This window comes from Erithacus rubecula (genome assembly GCF_903797595.1).
Source record: "Erithacus rubecula genome assembly, chromosome: 5".
NCBI classification, from domain to species: Eukaryota; Metazoa; Chordata; class Aves; order Passeriformes; family Muscicapidae; genus Erithacus; species Erithacus rubecula.
In genome coordinates this window covers 14,366,970-14,388,347 of record NC_136687.1, presented here as the reverse complement: position 1 = coordinate 14,388,347, position 21,378 = coordinate 14,366,970, and the positions used below count along the sequence as shown (strand labels likewise).

Here is a 21,378-nt window from a genome sequence, read left to right as displayed (position 1 = left end):
TATAAAAGACACCACATGGTAAATGAATGGAATATATTAACAGAAATTTGAAATAGGTGTTCAGTACAAAATGTCTGTTCAGCTGGAAATCTTTGTGTGTGTTATGTTGAGCACTGACATTCCTAAGATGCTTAGACTTATGCTTATTGGGTGTTCCTAACTCTGGCATGACTCAATCAGAGTTCAAAACTAGATGTTCTTAAAAAGCACCTGGAGATCTCAATTCTCTTGGTATCCTTACAGCTGTATGATACATGCTGACAAGATTGCTTATACTTACCAGCAGTGCTTGCTGATGTGTTTTGTCATAGGTATAGTCTTTATGACATAATTAACACAAAACACCCTCATTCTAAATTGTGTGTTTATAGGAAAGTGCCAGAAGGCTCAAAATTGAAGTACCTGAGTTTGCCAGTAACTGAGTTCTGTGGTTTAAATTGCAAAGTATTTCATAGAGGTGGATATCAGAAGGATTAAAAAGTGCTCTCTTGTGCTCTTTGATTAGAACTTTGTAATGAGAATTGATTAATTCTGTTCCATTGGATTGAGAGGCTTTGTCAGTATGGAGCTGTAAGTCTAGCTTTGTGATAAGCCTTAAGAAATAGGATATATGCAGGTTTTTCAAGCAGTAATTGATCCCACTGCCCAATTTCATTTGAACTTCGTAGGTAGAGTGTTGGCAAGTACTTTGAGTTCCCATTATTTTCATGAATAAGCACGGAGGAGAGACCAAGTATGGCCAGGATGCAAAAAAGCTTCAAGCACAGAGTCGGGTTTTTGCTGTATTATCACATTAGCCTGTGGGTGAGGTTTGGAGCAGTAATATGGGGCTTTTTAATGAAAAGTGCCAGGTAATTCCAACCATGGGTGTTGGAATCTTGCTAGGACTCTGCAGTGTGTTATGAAAATATAACAGTGTCTAAGTAAAACTGTCAGTGAAAGATTAAAGTACTACTGCTACTTTTTCTAAAAAAAAAAAAAATACATTGCTATTTGGAGGCAGGGTAGAAGTTCTACTGTCCCCTCTGCTGCTGCTCAAGGGCACACATTTGACAGGCAATAGCCTTGGTATTTCTTTCTTATGAAAAATGAAATTTGATCAAAGTGAAAATCCATTTTTGCATGCTTGTGAGATCTAGACTTTTTTTTTTTCCTTTAGTAATTGAACTTCTGCTCCAGCTTGCTATTTTGGAACAAGCTGTCTCAAAAGTTCACTTTACAAGAAGCAGAATTCCCTCCAAACAAAAGATTTATAGTTGCTTCATTTGGTGGTATCCCCACACTTGGCAACATTCTGGCATTAAATACCTTTATCTTATTCTCACAATATGCAGTAGTGTTCTCACTTTCCATGTGGCTGTAACTATTTTGCAGCAGGTTAGTGTCACTTTTTTTTTGTATTATCACCATGGTTTTAGGTGATGTTCTATGGTTGCCACTGTAGTAGTAGGAGAGCCAGTTATCGTGTTGCACATCTGCAATGTTCTTGTGTATCTACTAATTATTGTTATGGTGGCTCAGTGCTCTGTCACTGTGTGGCTGTCAGGCCACTAACAGACTGCATGCAATAGTGACTTCAGTATGATACCTGTACTCTTTTGCTTCCTTGGCACTCCAGCATTTTTAAACAGCCAACAAGCCTGCTATGGCCATAATGCCATCATCCAATATTTTGGGCAGTAATATTGGTGTAAGGTGTTCCTATGGATCTGTTGTGGTGTGAGCTGTGATGCGAAACCCTTGGTGTGATTCCAGCATGAAGCAGATCAAGGAAGTAATCTCAGTGTTACTACAGATATTGGAAAAAGAACAGGAATTAAATCTAGATCTCAATCACAGCACAAGTTCCCAAGTAGTTTTTGATACTTGATACTACTACTAGTTTTTGAGGGAAGATGGTATCATGTAAGCTCGAGCTAATATTACAGAGTCAGGTGTGCAAGTGGGCATTTCTGTGAACCACAGCTCAAGAATGCAATGAAGTGCCATTTTGCATTGTCAAATACCATGGAATTGTTACTAGAAAGGAATAATTGCAGTTCTGGCTACATGTTCATGCCTCTTGGATGCTTGCATCAGCACTCATTGGACCCCTATGTGATTTGCTTTAACTCAGTATCTGATCAACTGTTGTGAGAGTTGGGAGTTTGCAGAAAAAAACCAAAACTGATGACTCCTGCTGCTGGCACAAGGATAGGGATGGGCCTTTGCAACAGAAGCAGCATGGGTAATAGCACAAAGGAGCCACTGGATTGGTTTAGCTGACAGGAATGGAACACAGTCCTAAATGTACCATCCCAATTTCCCCCGAACAAAACAGGTTAACGAAAGAGGAAAAAATGGTCAGCGTGTGTATATAGGTCATTGGAAGTTGCTGTGGTGTATGTATTACATGAACTTTAGATGTCTTTAGATTGAAGTAAGAGAAAACACATGGGATTTGTTTTTGTGTTGGGCTACCTGTATTTCAAATATGTAGTGCTAAATCAGCTTCATTTCTGTATCCTCTCACGATCCATTCAACTCATCAGCTTTTCTCTGAGAGAAGTAATTCCTCACTGCTGTCATCTGCTTTGGAAGGGCTATCTTATGATTGACTCTTGAGAGAAATTTGTGTGGTGAAAAGAGTACAAGAAAAGTTAGATTAATGACACCCAGAGATTTAGTTGAAAAGGCAGAGGGAGGAAGTTCTGTGTATTTAGCTGTAGATGCAGTACCAGCTCACAGATCCCTTGAGAGCCTGCAGTTGTAAGGATCTGTAGACCATACTTCTCATGAAAGATGAAACTGTACCTGCTACATTGACTAGTCCATGGATTGTGTAGCATGCATGCAGTGCTTGGTTTGAGTTCTTTGCACATGGAGCAGAAATGTCTTGCTGGGTATGCAAGCAGATAAACATATTTTAGTAGTGTTGATAAAACCTGTGATTGTGTTTGGTGCACCCTATGTCTAGATACTGGTATGTGGAAGCAGTTCAATTTTTAAGTGTTCCAGGAACTACTGTAACCTTTGTCAATGTTTCTATGCATAGCTTGAACTTTTTTATTGTGTGGTAGCTGTGTACTTTTTATGTGCTGATAGAGAGATGAGAAATTTAAACTCTGATACATTCTTTCTACATTATGGGCACTGAGAATTTCCTAAGCTGGAACTTATGTAAACCAAAACCATGGAGTGCAAATAAAGCCACTGCAACTCCCTCTCAGTTCTTCCCTTGATTTGGCATTTAGTAACTGTGTACTCTAATGCTTGAGGTTGGTAACTTTCAAGGGGATTTTTGTTTTGGTTTGGTTTGGGTTTTTTGGTTTTTTTTTGTTTTTTTTGTTTTTTTTTGGTTTTTTTTTTGGTTGTTTTTTTGTTGTTGTTGGGGTTTTTTTGTTTGGTTTTTTTTGTTGTTTTTTTTTTTTTTTGTTTTTGTTTTTGTTGATGCATAACACGATATTATTGTTTTTTTCTGAACTCACTGTACCTACCTTCATGATTTATGTTGACTGGTATGAGTGTTCATTTATTGAATGGTTCAACAAACTAGACTGTAAAACTAACCTACATTAATACTACCTAGAAAACAGGAGGGGAAACGTGGCAGGAGGAAAAAGAGGAAAAGGTCAGATCTAGTTTAACTTGGATCAGTTTTCCAATCAGGTTTACAATGTCCCTGGTTTTTTTCCCCTCAAGTCAAGTGTAAGTAGCTTTACTGGGGAGAACAAGGCTTCTGATTTTTAGCAACTGCTTATTTTAGTAACATTTTTGGGTGTTTGAAGTCTGTAAGTTGGCTAGAGAGTGTCCTAACCAACAAGACTGTTGAAAGAGAATACAGTGCCACTAACAATAAAATCTTTCTGCTTGTTCTCGCTTTGTAGTAGAACTTGCCTGGTGTGACAATGAACTTCCTTCTATTTTAAGTTAGTTTGGGAGGCCTACTGTAAATTTTTTTGTTGTTATTGTTCTGGGTTGGTTTTCTGTTAGTTGAGTCTCCTGACCTGCCTTGCTATGTAAAGGAAATAATAATAAGTATGTTTTATGTTGATCAGTTTATCAGATCAGTGTGTGCTGTTGGGGAGCTGTAGTCCAGCTACTCTCAAATAGCTAGTTCTTGTACTGCCTACAGCTAAAATGGGAAAAATTAGTACCTCTTTCCCTTTTCCACCCTTGTCTTTTTTATTTTTCTTCTACATTATATAGGTGTTTTGAGTAGATGGTTACAATGGATCCCTTTTTCTTGAATGTGACTCAAGTATCAGGGCTTCAAACAAAGTTGTTGTTCTAACCTTTAGAGTTCAGTGTGTTTATGTAAAGTGTAGAGGTCAGGCAGAGCTTTATAGACTTCAATAACTTAAAATTCTTTGTCCCAGTTAGGACTACTGTCTTTTATGTTATTCTTGAGCTTTGCTCTCTTGAATGTGCTTGGTGGGAACTTTGATAAGATAAGCTGGAACATTAATAGAGGTTGTAACAGAACTGAATTGGTGTGGTTCACATGTATAGTATCAAACGTCAGAAAAGTAAAATGACATTCTGAATTTACCTACCATATATTAGGGCGAAAACCACAGAACAGAAGAGCAAACAAAATCAAAATCAAAACAACCTTGTTTTGGGGGTATAAAGTTGTTATGTGATGCATCTCTTCTTTTTCCACTGCTAATCTACTGCTTTATCCTTCCATTCACTAAAAGTGTAAAGAAGCCAGGAAGAAGTGAGGGGAGAGTAGGGAAGATGCATGGTATCTGTTTGAGTGTGTAAGGGCACAGAAGATGTACTGCAAAGAGCAGAAAACTCTGAATCTGCAGAAATGCATTGAGCTGTGGCAGCTGAATTCCTTTTTATGGGGCGTGCTCAGCAGCATGTCACTCTGCAGATCAAAGAGCCAGGTGTCAGGGGTTTTTTTGTTTCTACTTCTGGCACAGTTAAGGTTCCTGTGTAGTATCTTGAGAAGCTGGATTAACCTCTTCTCAGATAAACCTCCTATTCTTGGCAAAATTCTTCTAGCATCTCAGTTACTGCTCTTGTGTTTGGTTCTAAACATCCATGCAGACTTGTATCACCATAGCAGCATGTGTTGTATTGAAGGAGTGTGAGTTGGGTAAATGTCACTAGATGTAATTTTTTTCTCTTGTTTTTAAAATTTATTAAGTTTGTTGGTAAATAAAAGCTCACTGAATTTGTGACCTCTTTAACTATATTCCTTGCTTTCAGTTTCTCAATAACTTAGAGTCCTGATATCCAATTATGAGACATTCTAGCTTTAGTAGCACCTGGGGATTGATTACTCGCATTCAAAGTGCTATTCAGTGGTAAAAATTACTGGTTTTCAGTGTATTTTATTGTAAAATTTTGCTAGTTTATTTTAAAAATGCTAAATTCTAAGATTTTAAATATTTATCTTCTTCCTTCCATAGTTTGCAGCTTCTTCAAATCATCTTAATTAAAGTCTAGTTAGTCTCATATGTGAATTATAATTCTCATTGTCATAATTCCACTTTCTTGGAATTTTATAGACTGTTTAGCTTTATAAACTAGTGCATTTCTAGTCTGCTAGAAATTAAGTCACCAATAAGTCAGAGTGCAGTGTAATTAATCTAGGGTTGAATATGCTCCTGGCTTTCATAACTATTGTCAAAAAGCTTTGTATATGTTATTTAAAAGTTTTATTTTCCATTCTAAAAGCACTACACCATTTAGTAATGCCAAGTTAAAATGTTGCTGGTGTAAAACTGCTGTACATCTTTGATTAACAATGAATTAGAATTACTGCCATATATAATGTAGATTATAGAAGACTGCTTTAAAGGAGCCCTGCTTGTGGTTCAGCTGGCAGTTTGGCTCACAGAACAGAGCATGCCACAGCAAGGCCCAGATAAATGTGAAGATCTGATTTCACTTAAGTGTAGCTATTAGGCCCCCTAATCTGAAAATGGGGGAGGATTATCAAATGTCTACTGTTTTGTGACCTTAGTTGAGATGTAGGTCATTCTGGTTTGCCACTGATGAGGGGAAAGAAAAATAGAGTATGTTTGATTTTTACTGCTGTCTTCAACTGTTCTGTTCATGGGCTTGAGTGCTTTTTCAAAAGTTTGCTGTGCTATCAGCTAAGTAATGTGGGAGTTACCTGTGATTCTGGTACATGGTCCTTCAATTTTCTTATTCTTTCTGGACCATCTCTGTCCTTCTCTCCATCCTTCAACTTTCAAGAGAAATATTTGACTAAAACTCAAAAGTGATAGAGTACAATGGCTGTTGGGAAAGTATGGTTTATAAACTCACTTTTGCCATTTTGAGAGGTGTTCCTACCCCCAGCAGGGGACTGGAACTAGAGGAGCTTTAAGGTCTCTTCCAAGCCAAGCTGTTGACCCCTATTTACTTGGGCATCTTGCCACCTGTCGTGTGTTCCACTCTGTTGTGGCTTTTGAGGTCAGAGATCTTCCTGTGATATTTAGAGAATTTCAAAGCTCTCCTGATTGAAGTCCTGCCACACCTCTTTCTGTAGATGCCTAAATCTTGTTCAATTTTAGTTGTCCTATGATCTGTCAGGAAGTGAGATCCTTTGGTCAAAGTAATTTCAACTGTGCAGCTCTTACTGGGTTCTTTACTTCATTACAGGTATGTTCGTGCACATCATTTGATTAGATGTGAAATGAAATGTCATTTGTTTATCTTCAAAGCCTACATTGTATTCTCATTGCTCATGCAATGATTCAGAACTTGCAGTGTATTTTAATGCTTATTTTAATTGTGGGTTAAATATATTTAGCAATGTAAAACATAAGCAAATTCTCTTCTTGAGGGTAGACCATCTTCTTCAAGCATTACTTGTTCTTGTCTTCCTCATTTTTTGTCAGTTCTGTGCCTGTTTTGCATGCACAATTCCCTGCAGACTTGATGAAGTTTTGTCTTGAGATGCCAGTTGGTGTTTAAATTGGTTAAACCATGACAACACATCTGTCCTAACTCTAAACTGATATATATGGTATATATGCCATAAGCACGTAATACCAGTCTGCTCTAGTGGTGTCCAAAAACATGCACTTGTGTCCCATGTCACCAAGCCCTCACAGCTGTTTAAGGACCTCAGATATGGGAGGTGGCTCTTGATTTTTGGCCTTTCTCATTTTTCTTAGGTGCCTTACTGCAGTTTGCTTTCAATCCCTTACTGCTTTTCAAACAGCAACAACAAACCTCCCCTTAAACTCATATTGGCTTTCCTTTTGAAATGCCAGATGTTATACCTTCTCAGAAAAAATTTCTTCAGTTTCGTCAGCAAGACCATCAGATGGGTTGGGATATATTGGAAAGTACCTTTATTTCCCATCTGCATCCTTGTTGAAGTCTACTGACTCCTGAGCAAATGAGTTCTACCCTAGTGAAATGGGATTTAATAAGAAATGGTCCATTTGGAACTTGTCGGTTCTTACCTTGAAACATTGGAATTGCCCAGAGGGCTCTGAGCTTAGTGCTGGTGTGAAAAACTGCACTTCAGCACTGACCCTAGATCAGCCCTCAGAAAGCAATGGTAGGTGAGCCCTGGGTCCTTAGAACCTCACTATGTCACTTGCACAGAACAGAGCTTTTTCTTAAAGCTAGAGCTTCTCTGCAAAGCATCACTTTCATTGGAGAATTTGTATTAGAGAGAAACTGCTTAGTAAATCTTAAAATAGAGTTTTTGAGCGTTTGTCTGTAAACCAGTTGTGTATAAATTACTGTTGTCATCTCTTGCAAGTGCTTCTTGTCCTACAAACCTTCAAAGAGTGAACTGAAAATTTAAAGTATCATGGATTTCTTACTTTAGTAGTCAATGCTTTCTGCAGCTACACTGCAGGAGAAAAAGCTGTGAGAGAAACACACTTGTAGTGTGACCTGAGGAAACTTGCATGATGCATTACTTGCTGCATGTGTCTCTTAACTGGTGACACTAAGAATGCTTGTCTAGTGGTTCAGGAAGGGGTTTTGCCCACACCTGGCTTTAAAAGCCTTTACTCCAAGTTTTCACATACAGTAGTGGTTTGACAGCTTCTACTTGATGGAACATGAAGCAATTTCCCACTTTTTCATATTGTCTGAGGAGATCCTGACATCTTTTTGGACTGAGAAATTGAATCATTCACCTTGTCTGCCTCATTCACCCACCAGCATCATAAACTACAAAGAGCCAAAACAGCCTTTTGTTCTGTGTCTGTGGGAAGTAGTTACTTGGTAGTGATTTGGATGGTGTATTTGAAGAGCTGTTAACTCTCCTTAGCTCTGTGTGGTGCTGCACTTCTCCACCTGCCCTTAACTGACCTGATTAAGTGGCATTAACTGGATACTCGATGGCTTCATGCATTCAGCATCTCAAGTGGCAATCAGGTATTTTCTCCTCTTTCACTCTCAACCTTTCTGATAAGTAATAAATGTTTTTTTGCTCTTTGTATGAGAGATATGAGTGATCTTGACCTATGAGACTGATTAAGAAATTTGGTACCAGAAAAGTTACTTTATACTAAGTTTTCCAGAATGCTGGTACTGAGAGTGATCTGTTTCCTGCAGAAGTTTCCTTCTTGCTGGAAATGCAGACTGTAATCACACCTTCCGTTTAAGAAATTCTATTCATGTGTTCTTGACCTTGTAGTTCACTTGGCTGCCGTGATTGTAGTTGTCTTTCGAAATTGTTTCATTAAGAGGGAAAAGTACTCTACTAATAGATCAGCTCCAAGTACTGAAGTTTCTTCTTTTGTCTTGCTTCAGATTTGTGGGAAGCAATGTGTTATGGCTATCTTGTTTCAAAGAAACTCACTAAACTTTGAGTGGAATAATGAACTCTGCTGAAGATTCTGCCTTTTCTATTCATCTTATAGTTTATGGTTCGTAGGGAGAAAAAGAAATGAACCCCAAAACAGCTGATTTGAATCCCTTTTTCTTTTTTTTTTTTTTTTTTTTTCAGCTGCTTGATCTTTGCAGAATTTGTGCTGAGTTGTTTGTAAGGGATAAAATAAGTACATTCACTTTTTTCCTTTTTGCATAGTATAAAGTGTAGAGGTATCTCTGTTTTTAAAGCAGACTAACCAATTTAGAAGTGAGATTTACTGTCTGTGGAAATAATGAATGTTTGCTTTTGCTAAGGAAGAGACATAGTGCTGGAATACAGAAGGAACAGAGTGTTTCTAAGACAGGATAACTACTATTTAAACCCATCTGCCGTGTGTAAGAGCTCTTGTCTTTTCCCAACATGATTCAGGATCTTGCCATTAGGTACTTTAAAAAAAGTGTCTGGTTTTTCCTTTGTGGTATCCTCCCTGTTCCCCAACTCAGGTCAAACATGGTTAGTAATGTGAATTTTATAGAGTCTAATCAGAAATTCAATACAAAACTGTTACAAAAATCTCCCAGTAAATTCTCATATTTAGTATATGGTTGAATTTGAGTGCTATATGAATTCTGTTGCACTGCAGATGAGTTCAAGTCCCACACTTTGAAGCATACCATTTTCTGCTTTTCTTGTGCCATTTAATGACTGGGAGGAAGTTTATAAAAAATGTTTACATGTGCGTGTTAATTACTTAAAGAAAAAAAGCTAGAGCAAAAAATAATTTTAAAAAATTAAAAAAAAAAATCAAACCCCAGTCACACTTGCTTAATCTTTTGAACTGTGTTGCATACTGACAGCAAGTCCCAGAGACTTTTTCCTGTTCTCCTCTTATATGTGACACCTTTTATCTGATGAAAATGCCCAATGTGCAGCTAAAATTTATGTTTAAAGTCTTTCTTTCTGTGTTTCTGTTTTTCTGTTCTCCAGGGGGAAATGAAAGGATTCAACCTTTTTTAATCAAAAGTTAAACAGTTGAAAAATTTTTTCTATTCATTTCAGTGTATTCTGCAAGTTCAACAGATGTTGACTTAAATGATGCAGATTCCAGGTTGGTTGCCCATGATTTGTAAGCTGGGATACACTGCCTACATGCCTTGAGCAATGTCATCTTTTATTCACTGAGCATATTTAAGAGCTGTTTTAAAATCATAGTTTATCTGAGTTCTTTCAATCTAATGGGAGCGTCTGAGGCACTTGCAATTTTTAGCCTTGAGCACCTGAAAATATTTTTAAAGAAAGTAAGCATATTATAAACCTGTATTTGAAGTGAAGTTTTTAAATAGTTAAAAGTTTGTTTCTTGTTTACGTGTTGATGGCTCTAAATTCTGTCTAATTTGCAAAGCTGGATTCTGTCTGGATTAAAAAATGAAGGCTGTCAGAGGGGCTTGGGAGAGGGGTTTAAAACTAGGTATTCATAAAAATAAGTTGTAAATTAAAGGTGAAAATACATGGCATAGGTATTATAAAATGCAGAAAAGTGAACTTAAGGCAAATTTAAGGAATTAACTACTATTGAAAAGGTATGTTCCACTCATTTCATGCTAATATTTTAGTAATCTCAGAAGTACTGCAATGTTTTTAATGCTCTAGTTCCAGCATTTGTGTTAATGATATGTTTGAAAATAAGTATTCTGAATTCAACACTGAGATTTATAGAGTTGATAATTCACTCACTGTGTTATAGTTTGGTAGCTTGATACAAGAAACTGTTCCTTCTGGAGCTTCATTAGGTAAGAAAAGTGATAATTAATTTCAGTGTAGTCTAGTTGCAGGACTTCAGTCAATTTCAAACTTTCTAAATAACAGAAACCAATAAATAGTTTCTCAGTAGCAAATAGTCTCTGAATAGGAGGAAGATGAATCTGCTGGGAGAGATGAATGACTTTTCTCCAGTTCATAACTTCAAAGCTGTTTGTGGGGAATAGACAGGTGGTTTGAGTAGCACAGAAATTATGATTGAAAAGAAACCTGAAAATTCCCTTGAAAATGATTCTCTTCTGAAATTTCTCTTTCTTCCTTGTAAAACTTAGTGGCAGTTTCATGGAATGCTCCGAAGGCTTGTGACTTCATTAGTTCACAGTAGAGACATGGTGTAACACAGAATCCTGAGCTTCAGTTTCTCAAAAGCTCATAAGGCTAAGGATGTTATGATTTTTTTTTTTTTTTTTTGACTCAGTGGGCTGGTGTTTTCTGATAACTGTTTTTTTCTAACAGCTTTTCTTAGCAGAAGACCCAATGTTCTTTGATTTTGATAATCCAGGAAGTGTGCAAGACCTGGTTATTTGTATGTTGACTCCTAGACTTTCTCCCAGATGCTGGTTGGATGTGTGACACTGCGTAATAGTAAAACAATACCTATTAATTGTTACAGGCTCACTGTGGACTTGACTTTTATGTGGTTTAGTGAAGATCTGACTAGGCCTTCATGTGGAAGAAAAGAATTTGTCTAATAATTCTCAACTTGTTAGGTAAAATAGCCAAATTTTTTAGTCCTCTTGTAAATCTTAAAATGAGAAGTAAGTAACAGTCACATGCTTAAGTACATGGTTTTCTGAAAGTGATGGTTGTTTCTATGTCTTACTCTTGGCCATTATTCTCTTCATATTGTAAAACATTTAAATTGATACCAAATGAGGAAGTCGTGCATTTTTCAAGCTGGATATAATCTTCTTTTACAGCATCTTCCTCCCTTTGAATTTTCTTCTCTGAATATACAAGCTATGAACTGATCAAATTATTGCCAGCACTGTTCTGAGTAACAGTTGGTATCTAGCTAGCTCTGATGTAGTCTTGGAAAAAGAAAGGCAGGATAAGCTTCAGTCTGAAGAATATCAATATTCACACCAATTCCATATTTAAATGTCCCAGTGCAGCAGCTGAGATTAGATTACTGTTCAAAGAGTTTTTAGAGAGAACAGAAATGAAGTTTTAGTAACTGTCACTTGGAAGCATTTTTTTCTCTCCCTATCCACAGAACAGCATAGTCACTTCTGAAGTGCCTTCCTTATGCCTTTTAAATTATAAATAACTTAAGTCTCTCAGAATATCTGGCTGCTGCATTAGAAATTAAATCTACTTTTAATTTTGGCAATGTCTGAAGATACAGTAAAAGGTGTCATGTTGGGCTGTCTGCGAGGACACATTGGCAGAGACGATTACTTGGGAGAATGGAGCTGCTTCCCTTTTTATTGAACCTCATTTTTCTTGCTGTGGTTTATAAATACCTGAACTCAGCGTTGATGCTAATTGCAGTCTTTATTTAGCCTACAAAAAATTCCCCCTCCCACCCCTGTTGGCTACACCCTTTTCTTTAAAATTGTGGACAATTGGGGGGAGGCACTACATTTCCTCTTTTTGTTCTGTGTCTGAGGTATGGCCAATATCAGTCCCCCTTTGTATTCAGCTTAATGCTTGTAACTGCTTCATGTTACAGCTAGTTCTTTTGATGTACATGGTATTTTTATGAAACTATTTCATCACTGTCTTCATCCCCACAATAAAGCACAGCATAGAGAGTTGAAACCGAGGATTTTTGTTGTAAGTGAGAAGTTGGCAGTTAGAACTGACATGGTTCTGTAGTCTCATTTCAGGTTTTTGGTTGCCCTGTCCTGCTGGCAGCAGCTGTCTCCCCAGCTGCATTAGTTTTTGGAGTCAAGATTTGCAGAGAAGGAAAAGCATCATTTTAGCTATGGTTTGGAATTTGTATTGGAGTCTAAATAGAGGATTTCCTCCCTTTCATTTTGGAATCTCTGGTATGTTGGTTCCTGTTTGCTCAGGGAACTGAATCAATATGTTAAAGAAAATGAGTGTTTTAAGTTAAATGTTTAGAACTTTCTATTATAGGCGAACTTTTTAGTGCTGTAAGCAAGAAATGGATTCAAGCTAGACAACATACTCAACAGAAGCCCCCTTCCTACTTCATTCCTATGCCAAATCTGTCCTAAATTAAGTCTCCATTTTTCTGCAAGAAAAATGGGTTGCTTTTTACCTGATAATCTGGCCAACACTTTATCAAATAATGTATTTTAAGAAAAGATATTCTGTAGTAATGTTACAAACAGGAAAAATGCTTGAATAAAGATAATTTTTGCTTCTGTTGTCATGCTTTATGTTTTGAGTATTCCATCTAGCAAGTTACTTTTTTGGTTCTTTCTTGCCACTTTTATAAATGGTAAGAAGGCAATTAAGTGTTGGATTACTGGTTTGTGTATTTAAATTTTTGGGATTTTTTTTTGTTTGTTTATTTTGTGGTTTTCTTTGGTTTTTGGTGGGTTTTTTGTTTTTTGTTGTTGTTGTTGTTGTTGTTTTTATTTGTTTGTTTGGGGGTTTTTTTGCTTTTTTTTAATCCCAGTGCTTCATTTGTTTCATTCTCTAGTCAGTCCTTTCCAGATTGTTGTAGTAGTAGATTTTAGAACAAATATATAAATAGAACCAAACTAAAACAAGCTACCATCAACAAGAAAAACCCTGTGACTTTGAGGTTTATGTCAATATATAAGCAAGACTAAAATTATTAATCTCCTATGGCTGGGGGGAGTAGTGGGCAAAGAGGACAGCTGCTGACCTGTGGAAGGAAGGGAGAGGCAAAAGAAATAGACACTGATGTTAATGCTAAATTTAAGTTTCTCTGTTAAACAAACTGTTCCACTCCTATAAAATATTAAAATAACTCTCTTCTCTACAAAGTATTCCCCTTTAACAAGTTGTGGGGGAATTTCTGCTTATATCCCAATGGTGGGGTAAAGGTAATGTATAGTAAAAAAAAATGTAATTATTTTATGTTTTTTCAAAATTTTGAATTAGGGCTACAGAAAGATCATAAAATATTTTCTAAATAATTGAGAGTGTTTTGATATATCAAAGGAGCTTGGTGATGGCTGAGTAATGAAAACATACTCTGAAGGGGTTTGAGTTTCTGATGTAATTAATTTTATGTCCCTATCTGTTGGAGACAAAAAAGGTGCAGAAGTTTGGAGCAGATTAACATTTTTCAGGTAAACCAATTCCCTTCTGTAGTGGCAAATAATGGTGGACAGCAGAGTGCAAGCTGCACCCAGAAAATACAGGTGTGTACTTCAGAAGGCTGTAAATTAACATGATTAGAAGCTAAAAGATAACTGAACATGAGCTCCAAGTCCCTTTCCTATGGAAGGGGTAACTTTTTGTAAAAAAGGCAGATGACTTTGTCTTTTTTAAGTAAGCGGAAAGAAAATACTGCTTCCTACTCTTGCACCTGTATTAATGATAAATAATATTTATCAATAAATATTGAAGCACTGCTGAGAATTTGAAGAAAAGTGAAGGGTTTTCTTTCAGAGAAACTGCAACTAGTGTTCTCTCTGTCTGAGGTACATTTAAAAAATAATTAAAGGCAGTTCTAATACTTGACAAAACCAGAATTCTCTGTGGTATGATTGTTTTAATCCAAGGTAGCTGTCTTTGTAAGACAAACCACAAAACTTCCTTCATATATACTGGTGTACTGGGCCAAGCTAAACAATGCAGTCATGGAAATGTACAGAATGGGGAGAAGGAGAACAGAAGTTTTTATTTCAATACAGTGCTATTTTGAATTGCATGTTGTTTTCAAAAGGAATCCCTTTTCAGGTGCATGAAACAGGGCAAAGTTGCAAGGATAGTGGGGAGAAATCAAATTCATTTTTCTCATGGTAATGTCAGTTGTCAGTGAGTTTTAGCTCAAAACTTGGTTTTTGTGTGTTTTACCTTGGCAGGAAGCTACTGCTTCTTAAAGTGTGTATAGGATGAAGGGAGCAGATAATGGAGGAGGTTGGCTGCTTGGTTGGGGCATAAACCAGTGTGCAGGATCTCTTTTCATTCATTATTTATCCATCATTTCTTTCCAATATGAATTTAGATTCTGAGACTTCTCATACAAATTATGTTATAGTCCTCATAGATCAAGAAATACCAACTCAAAATATAGGTTATATGACTTCAGAATGGGAACAGAATTCATATGTCAACTAGATAAATGTTTAGAGGCAAATGCAGGAACAGAAATGGAACTTTTGAGTTTTTATCAAGTCTGTTTAACAACTGGGTAAAGTAACAGTAGCTGTTGCCATACCAAAAAATAAAAGAAGGTAGTTTAATTTTAATGCTGTGTCTGGCAGTACAATGCTCAATCTCATTAAATGTAATCTTACTCTTTGGATTTCCCTTACTACATTTTAAAGATTATTTATTAAATATTGCAACCTTTTAAGAATTGAAATCAGCAGTTCTGAACCTACTTTCAAATTAGTTTTGATTTTAAAAGCAACATTAGTGGGATAATGCTTATCATGTGCATTTTTTTTCTTCAACTTTTGTTTTCTCTGCTGAGATTATTAAATTCATAAAACAAGGAGGATACATGAATCTTCCTCACTGTTGCTTGACAGGATCTTAAAAAACGACTGGGGTGAGGCCTGATTTTACGTAAGAAGATAAATAACAAGTGTTTTGGACTTCAGTAAAACAACTTCAGCTACCATAATTCAGAAGTGATCCTTGGTGTAGTAAGCCACAAAGTGAAGGGTGATGGAAATAAACTTTTAGGCACACAGAAATTGTGGAGGTTTCAACATACACTGATGCTAACTTTCTTAGGTGGATTAACAAAATTTACAGAACCTCAAGGTTCTTTTTTTCCTACAATGCCTCCAGAGGCCATAGTACTTAAAGCTAAAAGTCTTATTTAATTTTAGTAAAAATACACATGCGTGCCCTGTCCTTCAAAGCAGTGTGCAGCACTCTTACCTGTGCCTAGCTGGTGATACACTGGAAAAGAAGGGAGGAAGCAGAATTTAATTTGCTCAATTCTTTAACACAGAGAGAATATTAGGATCTTACCTAAAGGGTAACCTTTCACATTAGATGAAAAGTAAAGCAGTAGCTGTGAATCAGATGAGAAATCTTGATAATCATCTCCCTCTTTCATTTAGATTTTTTTCAATCCCTGTAAGGAGCACTCATCTACTCTTTCTCATTTTCATCCAGGGGCACAAATAAAACAATCTTTATGATGGAAAAATATCAAACTAGAAATGAATTTATTTAGAAGTATTTGCACTTTTATCTTTGAGCAGACAAACTGATAAAAAACCTATACTTTCCTGAACTGGAAAAGTGTGCACGTCAGAGGAGGGGAAAGCAAGTATAAGCAAAAGGTTTTTTTAGGTGGCTTACTCTGAGCTCATTGGTGTCATTATTATAGTTTGTACAAGTTTTGTGAGGCACTCCTTGAGATTTAGTGTGGTTGTGTTCTAGCACTGAGTAAAACAACAAATAAAAAGTGCTTTGTTCATTTTTTTAAAACTAAAAATGGTTACATTTTTAGTAAAATGTCCTAAATATAGCCTTAAAAAAAAAAAAAAAGCCTTGTAGCTAAAGCCCTAGAATTGGATCGCTTCTTAAAACAAATATGGAAAAAGGAAGAGAAAAATACTAGTAATGAAACAAAAAGTCAAACGGGGAAAGGAAATATACTTGCTTTCATGAAATTGACTTTCATTTAGAAAGAGTATACAAATCCAGGAGTTAATATGGCCATATACAAGATTAGGGGAATCAAGAAATTGTGATGTAAAGTGGACTAAACCTATAAAAAACTTTTTAATACAACCTGTGCATAAATTGCTATTCCCTTTCCCAGCTGTAGAGTAAGTACTAGTCCTATCTTCTGACCCACCAAGTGTCTCATCTGAAAGTGGTAGTCAAATGTCTGTTCCATTCATTGCATGAAATTGCACCTTTTTTTTTTTTTTTTTTTTTTTGCTGTTTTTCTATCACAAAGTCTGAATCATAAAACTTTCTTTAAAACCTGCTTGCAGTCTCCATTCACTTAGAGGATGTGGGAAGGGAAGGAGATAGATGTTGAATTAATCTCTGAGGCTAAAGTAACTATTTCTTCTGAGAAACATTGTGGAGATAAAGATTTTGGAAAAAACAATATATAGCTAAACCTGTCTAACCTCAATTTGTATTGTATAACTGTTCAATTACTGTATCTGTCCAAAACTAACCTAGACCAACTTTGCATTAAAATTTCTGTGAATCTTGACCTTGTGATTTTTTTCTAGGCTTGGTGCAGCATAGACTATCCATTGCCACCACAATGACAGGGACTGTGTGGCTGCTTATGAATTTGTCAATGGAGAAGGCTTTTATAATTCACAGCCATGCAGCTGCTGCTGGGGAGTAAGATGAAGAAAGGCTGTATCTGGTCATGAGGAAGAGTCCCTGTATATTACCTGAGTGCCTCTAAGTGTGTAAAATGGCAGAGGGTTGGAAGCTTCCATGAAATATATCCTTTTAATTACTACTCTGTTTTATTCATGACACAGAATTTTACAGCCTGCACTGTTCATATGTGGCACTCTCTAATATGTAGATAGGCTTTAAGATATTTCAGACTCTAAGTAGTTTACAGTGATAAAACATTATGGAAAACTTCATGATTTCAGCTTTATGAGCAGCTGAAAGGTAGTTTCTCTTTAAGATTTTAAAGAAAAAATTGTGAAGACAGTGTAAAGACTTCCTTTGGACTTAACCCTGTTTTAAACCTGAGTAAACTGGTAGAGACTCAACATACTGGAATTAATTCACAAAGTATTGGGTTTTTTTAAATCGTTCAATAGTGATGATTTCTCTTCACCTTATAGACCCTTGGTCCATATGAGACTTCTCTGATTTATACAGACAGTGTATCATCCCACTTCTAGTTCCACAGTGCTCCCCCCATCTTGGGGGAGGGATGTAAATTGGTGATTACTAAGCCCACAGAAAATTACTCAGCTTTTCAAGTTCATCACTTCCCTTGGGATCTTGCATTCCATCTCATGGCTGCTGTGGCCAAGACCACTGTTAACTGTCACATCACTGATTTTCTTTTTCTTAATGCTGAGTAGCAGCTGCATTGCACCCACTATTGAGCTTGTCAATCACCTCAGGCAGGTTTGTCTCCAGACACCACAGAATCCCCTGAGTTGCTTGTCACTGGCATGTTGCATTTCCAGCATATGTCTTGCTGATTGTGCAGCCTTTTTTTTTTTTTTTTTTTTTTTTTTTTTTTTTTTTTTTTTTTTTTTGGTGGTTTTTGTTTTTTGAAGACTTCATCTGCTTACCTTTGTTTGACAGTCTGTGCAGTCTGTAATAGATGTTCACCTGATTGAATCCTGACCTGTGGATTTTTAAATGTGCTGTAGAGCATTCCACACTAAGGCTCTGTTTAATTAAAATCTAAGCACTGTCCTTGACTTTCTCACTTTTCTTTTCTTAAAATCCAGTATCTATCCACTGCAGTGGTGCAGTTGTGTGCACAGTCTCACCAGGAAGATTGTTACGTTCTCTGGTTTATAAACCCTGTTGCTTGTTTCCTGTGCTGTATGGGTTGGTATACAGCTGCTTAAGGTGTGTCTCTGCTTAGGCCACTTATTCAGGGCCTTGTGTGCATTTGCCCTCTCTGCCATTCTCTTCCTTTCTAGGCTTCAGTCTCCACTTTCCTGACAAATCTAGTTTGAAAACCTCATGAGCCAAGCCTGTTGGCAGTGATGATTTCCATTATCAAACAGATCCTGGCTTTCTCAAAGGATCCTAATGTCGTAAGAGCTGAAGTCCTGCCTGCAGCCATGTAGTCAGATGTTGATCCAACAGGATGTTTGTTTTCCCTAGGAAAGCCTTCACCTTGGATCAACACCTGGGCTCTGTTTTTTATTACATTGACACCTGGTGGCATTCACCATTGTGCCTATGCTCTGGTCTGCTGAAGATCACTTGGCATTATCATGGTGGCCAGGTAGATGGGTAATATGATATTTAAAACAGCCAGATGAGCCATAAGAGTTTCTCTGTAACATTCTGGGTTTGGACCAAAAACAACGGCTGAATTTATAAGTCAAGATGCTGGGCAGAAGCCCCATGGCAGTCTGCAGTTACTGTCATCTTTTGCTTCCTTTTGGTGGCCTTGGTTGTGACCCATGGCTTATATTCAAACCTGATAGAACTTTTTCCTGGGCTGTTTGCCTTTTTGGGACCCAAATAGCTACTGATGGGAAAAGAGAGCCCCCTTCCTTTTGCTGGGGATCACAGCTTCAGCCTCCCTCCTCATGGGAATTCCCACGCATCAGAGCCCTGAGTGAGGAAAGCAGTATCATTGGTGTGGGAAGGGCAGGAGGGAGAGTTAATATAGAAGGGGTAGGGGGGGAAAAAACAAAACTATTCACAACTTTATTCAGAAATAATTCAGAAATTGTGGAAACTTATAACTGGGTTAAGAGACTAGCTCTATCACAAATTTCTACTTATAAAGACTGTTGAAGAAATCTATCTTGGATTTTAAAGGGTGTCAGATAATAAAGCTGATTGTTTCTACATGAAGATATAATAAATGTATTAGAGAAAGAAGGAGTTTGACAGATCAGGTTGTTGCAAGACACTGGAGCCAAGGGTTGCTTTTCAGTGTGGAGCTATAAAGTACCAGATCTCAAGCAACAGTTTTGAAAGGCAGTTTGGAATCAGAAGAAATCAACCACCATGAGACAACAAATTCTGTAAAACTATTTTGAAGCAAATTTTTTCCATTAGTGAATAATAAAAAATATAAGCAAAGTGTATTTCTGACAGTTTTCTTTAGGCTCTGCAGGTTCTGGAGAGTTCCAAAGCTGCTACTACTGTTTGCTTAAGCATACTTACTCAAGAAGAAAAACAAAGATTTATTGAACTGCTTGTGTCCAGATGGTTACATTTTAGGAAACAGTGGCAGCATTTATTCATCAGTACTAGAAACAAAGATATACCTTCATATTCAGGTTAAACTATAATTTTATCAATTCTGCTGAAAGGCAGTAGTACTTTGTGAAGTGTGGAAGTAACACGGGTGCTTTCTGGGAAAATTTTAGCCCAAGGTCTGAAAAAAGTCTCTTGATGTTCTTAGGTTGTAGAAGTAAGTGTTCTTTTAAAAGAAGGTATCCACTGTCCAAAGGTGAGGAAGCAAATGATTGGGCAGGGTAAGTCTGCTGCGGCTCCTTGGAGAAGTTCTGTAATAGATCAGGAAGAGAAGCAGCCCTTTGAATGGTTGGGATGGAATTAAGTTTGGTGAATTAACAAACATGCAGGCTGATGTATCCTTTCCTCAGGGTAAGAAAAAAAAACCTAACAAAAAACCACCAACATCCCCCACAGTGTGCTAATTGCCATCTTTAATACAAGCTGTGTGGAAGTCTGTTTGGATATTGTGTTCTTCCTTGACAAAATGCTCTTTACAGAGCTGGGGTTTCTGCACTTGTGGTTTTGCATAGGCAGGAGCAGGTAGGTATATCTAGGTAGGGCAGGCAGATAAGGAAAAAAGTAAAGGCAGAAACAAATACCACCCACCATACCAAGGAAGTTTTGGGTGCTGATTGGGGTGGTAAACAAGCTTCCTGTCGTTTGATTGAAAAAGTTCTGAAAAATAGGAGTTGCTGTTTGATCTTTTGAAATAAGCAGAGTTGTCTCCAAGAGCTGCTTCATTCATTTCCTTACCCAGGGACAGTAACTTGGCAGAGCATAACTAGCTGCTGACCTAAAATGGCTTACAGTCTGTAACATTAATGGCAATGCACATGGTGTGTTTTCTATTTCCACTCTGTTGTGTTTGGAGGATATCTTAACTTCAGGCTTTATCTCTCTTGCCCTTTTTTGTCCTTAACCCTTTGAAGCCAGAAGAGCAGGGAATTTGTGCAGTGCTAACATGATGTGAATTTATATTACATTGAATCTAAGAGTTGCTTGATGGTGCTTTCAGGTAAATTTTAGTGTGTGCCTGGGCTTTGGGCTTTTTGCTTTCTAGTTCTTGTAGGCTGTTGAAAGGATGTATGTATGTATATTAGTTAGAGGACAGTGGTTTTGTGATTTGTGTTGTCTTGCGTTACTATGTTTATTACAAGGTAAAGTGGAAAATGACATTCATATAATTCAAGATCTAAAGATATAAATCCATTTATAGCTCAAATAGCAGATTTGTAGAGATTATAATTGATTCACAGTACAGTCATATATTAAAATTACTTTGTAATGCAAATTTTAACAAAATCTGACTTGTCAAACTGAAAAGCTCCTATGTGTTAAGATATCTTCCTTTGTCTACTTCAAATATGGTACATATTTATTCTTCCTTATACTAGTGTACATACAATCTAACCTGAAAAGCAAATAAAACTTCTGGAAAGAGAATAGGATGCTGTGTTGTCTTAAAAGACATCACATGATGGGCAAATTTCATGATTCTGAATGTTCATTGTTGATGGCAGTTGTTTCCTGGAGATTTTGGTATCTCTTATGTGATGTGATGATAAAATGGTTTTGCAAAGTTCTGGTCTAGTAAAATAGCTACAGACAGGCCTTTAGTATAAAGAATGAGAACCTTCAAATGCTGCTTTGAATTATCCTCTTATTTTCAAATAAGCTTATTATTTGGAAGGAGAAAGGGGGGCACTTGGAAACAGTTTCTGTATTGAGCAAAACTTCTGTTATATTGATGCTGTAAATTG

The 21,378-nt window shown here is 36.9% G+C and overlaps 1 protein-coding gene across 9 annotated transcripts in view; it reads left to right on the top strand.

Annotated features, from left to right (window-relative positions):
- The window catches only part of LCORL (ligand dependent nuclear receptor corepressor like), an 82,036-nt gene that overhangs the window by 3,477 nt on the left and 57,181 nt on the right, over positions 1–21,378 (top strand). The gene's annotated exons all lie outside the window — the stretch shown is intronic.